The sequence below is a fragment of the Sinocyclocheilus anshuiensis genome, unplaced genomic scaffold (genome assembly GCF_001515605.1).
Source record: "Sinocyclocheilus anshuiensis isolate Anshui unplaced genomic scaffold, SAMN03320099.WGS_v1.1 scaffold1534, whole genome shotgun sequence".
NCBI lineage: Eukaryota > Metazoa > Chordata > Actinopteri > Cypriniformes > Cyprinidae > Sinocyclocheilus > Sinocyclocheilus anshuiensis.
In genome coordinates, this window is record NW_015544232.1 from 70,234 (window position 1) to 73,604 (window position 3,371).

At 38.3% G+C, this 3,371-nt stretch overlaps 1 long non-coding RNA gene across 1 annotated transcript in view; it reads left to right on the plus strand.

Annotated features, from left to right (window-relative positions):
• The first annotated feature begins 900 nt into the window (after positions 1-900).
• The window catches only part of LOC107697522 (uncharacterized), a 14,708-nt gene continuing 12,237 nt past the window's right edge, over positions 901-3,371 (plus strand). Inside the window, exon 1 of the long non-coding RNA XR_001635205.1 lies at positions 901-1,001. This is a non-coding gene — a long non-coding RNA (uncharacterized LOC107697522). The remainder of the gene's footprint in view (positions 1,002-3,371) is intronic.

Here is a 3,371-nt window from a genome sequence, read left to right on the forward strand (position 1 = left end):
TCCTGTGCTCTTCTCTCCTCTGTCTCTCTCTGGAGTTTGATGTCCTCCCTGAGTAGCTCTACCAGCTCACCACTCACTCCCTCACCTGTCCCAGGACACTTGCAATCCTAAGGCAGAGCAAATAAACCATGCCTGTTAACAACAACAGCACAATGAATTTCAGCAAAAATGTGTCTATTAACTTGCTTGCTTTGTATTTTTTAAGTCTTTCCCCAGCCGAATCATTTTCTCCAGAATAGTCCTAAAATAAGTGAAAATGGATACACTTATGAAAAATATAAAGACAGGTTTGCAATCTTAACATTAGAAAATATGACACAGCAGGACATGCATACAAAATACTGAAGTGCTAAAGTTTGGTTAAAACATTTGTAGACATGACAGCACTACAAAAACACAACAAAATAAAGACTATTGCCTTATTTAGTAGTTGTCTTATTGTTTGTGGGCTTTGTTTTTGTAAAAAAAAAAACCTGGCTTTTAAACCTGGCATTTCGAATTACGTCAGCATTCGTCGTGCCGCGGTGACCCAATCGGCCTCGGAATGCAGTCTTCGGAGGGTGCATTCTGAATTGGGACAGCCTTCGTCGCGCTGCTGTGACACAATTGAACTTCAAATGCGCCCTTCAGGAGTCCATGCACTTCAGTTTGGGACACAGCTCCTGACTGACACAGCACGTCTGAACCGAACTGGTTCTTTTGGACAACTGATTCTGTGCTAATGTTATGAGCGCGGGGAAACCGAAGACTTGAATGAAGGGCAATCTGGCGAAACGTATGTTATCCAAGTATTTTGTTAAACATCAGAAAGTGTAATAATATAAATATATTTTATTTTTTATCGGGCGCGTCCGATTTGAGAACCGATGAGTTGATGATACTGCGCATGTGTGATTCAGCGTGAAGCTACCGAACAGATTGCCTACTATGACTTACACAGCACATCTGAACCGAACTGGTTCTTTTGGACAACTGATTCTATGCTAATGTTATGAGCGCAGGTAAACCGAGGACTTGAATGAAGGGCAATCTGGTGAAACGTAAATTTATTTAATAACAAATAAATCACAATGGATTATGTATAGTAAGTGGATTATGGTTTCTGCGCTGATGACAACTAATATTTTACATATACTTTATATCTGTATATGTACATTATTATTTCTCCTCTATGCCCTGCCTTTCTGAAACACGTCGATTTTTACAAAGCTCATCGGTCTGTTAACTTTTATAAAGAATATCTCTTTGGATTTGAGACTTTAGTCTTTGCAACTTTACAGATCTTCTTTATGCACCAAGAGCTTGTAACACTCCAAAAAGAAAGGAAAAATTGAAATCGCATCATATGACCCCTTTAAATCCTCGTATGCACATCACTGCCTGTTACTGTATTTGGGTGCTTAGTTGCAAAACTTAATTGTAAACTTTTCAGATCACGATTATGATGTTTTAATGCTTACGTCGTGACGCTGTGACGCAATCGCACTTCAAATGTGCACTTCGGAGTCCGCACACTTCAGTTTGGGACAGCCTTCGTCGCGCCGCTGTGACGCAATCGCACTTCAAATGCACCCTTCGGAGTCTGTGCACTTCACTTTGGGACACAGCTACAGTTCACTTCTAGCCAAGTACAATTCAAATCCCCGGATGTGTTCTTGCTCTGCCCCTTTTATCAAGGATGTATCCAGAGGTGACTTGTGCGAACTTGAGGCAGCCAGGTATCCCAGAATGCATTTCGCACCAATCAGCGAGCGTTAATGGCGGAGGGGAAAACCCACATAATTTTCAAAATATTACTGTTATTGTGTCATGAAATGCAGTTCTAAGAGTATTTCAGGTGAGAATGTAGTTGTTTAAAACTCAAATCTGCGGTTTATTTATAAAGATAGCGCCTATTTGAAATTTTGCTATGCCGATTTTGGAGCTCCAGGCGATCACTGGGCGTTCAGTGCTCATGTATCCGCATAGAGCAGCCTTAGCTCAGCTAGTCCTTCCGACATTTGCCACTGGCTCTGATGTCTCTGTAGTGATTAAACATGAGATACAATTTGTTTTGGGTAGGCTATATTTAACAGGCATTCGTGGTCTCATGAATCTATTATTTGTTCCTGGTCATATCGTTTTGGCTCTATATCGAACAGGTAATCTTTGGTCTCATGAATCTATTATTTCTTGCAGGTCATATTGTTTTGGCTGAGCACAAAGTTATGTTTCATAAATTATTTATTTATTAATCGTAATTCAGCGCTGACTTTGTTGCATACATTTGACTGAATTGTTTGCTTTTGTCTTTATTTCCTATTACATAAGTCTCCTATACTTTATACTTACACTTTTATAATGGCTATTATTGTTCATTAAAACTGACGTTTAACAAAAAAGGCAAAGTTGTGCTTGTCATATTTCATTTTATGATACATACAGTGAAGATAATCTATTATCTATTATCTATTATCTAAGAGTATAAGTGCACATATTACCTAAACCACATATTAATGTTTGATATTTTTCAAATGAAAACGAAAAGAGGGTTGTTTTTCATATTTGGAAGAAAACGAAAAGGCATGAACCACATTTTTGAGGCTATTAATATTTTAAATGAAACAGAAAAGAGGCAATGCAGTTTGATATAATATTCGTTTCACTGTAATTTATGTATGTTCCCTGAACTACATTTTTGCGACTAATAATATGTTTAAATGAAAACAAAAAGAGGCAGTGGTGTTTGATAATCATATTTTGTCGTATTGTAAATGTATACAGTGTAGATAACCGGAGTAGCCAAGGCGAGCTGACTGACGTTATCAAGTAGGCTATGCTGCTGTTCCATTCGCACTCCCGAGTCGAACTTGCAAAGTCCGAACTACCGAGGACGCAAGTCCGAACTTTGCGTACTTGCAAAGAAACGGCCTAAGACATAGGCCTACCTAGTGATGGCGAGATGAAGCCTCATGAAGCATTGAAGCTTTTCAGCCAAGTGGTTCACAAAAGGGTTAATTTCTCAAGGCTTCATTTGCTCACTATACCAACTGGTGGCCAAAGAGTGTAAAACAAGCAGGTACATTACAGATGACCTGATGCGATCTGTTGTACACTGTATTTTGTGCCAGTTAAGGCTTAGAAATAACGGTTAAAAAATCAATTTCCACATTTCTGTCTATTCTGTTGCCTCATAGGATATCACACACATAGACTAATCTATTTATATGAATATAATGTGTATTTTCTAGTGGTATATAATGACTGTATAACATAATATAACTATGTAATAAACGTATTGGCTTGAAATGAATGGGGCTATCAAATGTGTGTAAATCAAGTCTTTGCTCATAATAGGCAGGAGGGGCAATATTATTAGTCTAAAACTGGAA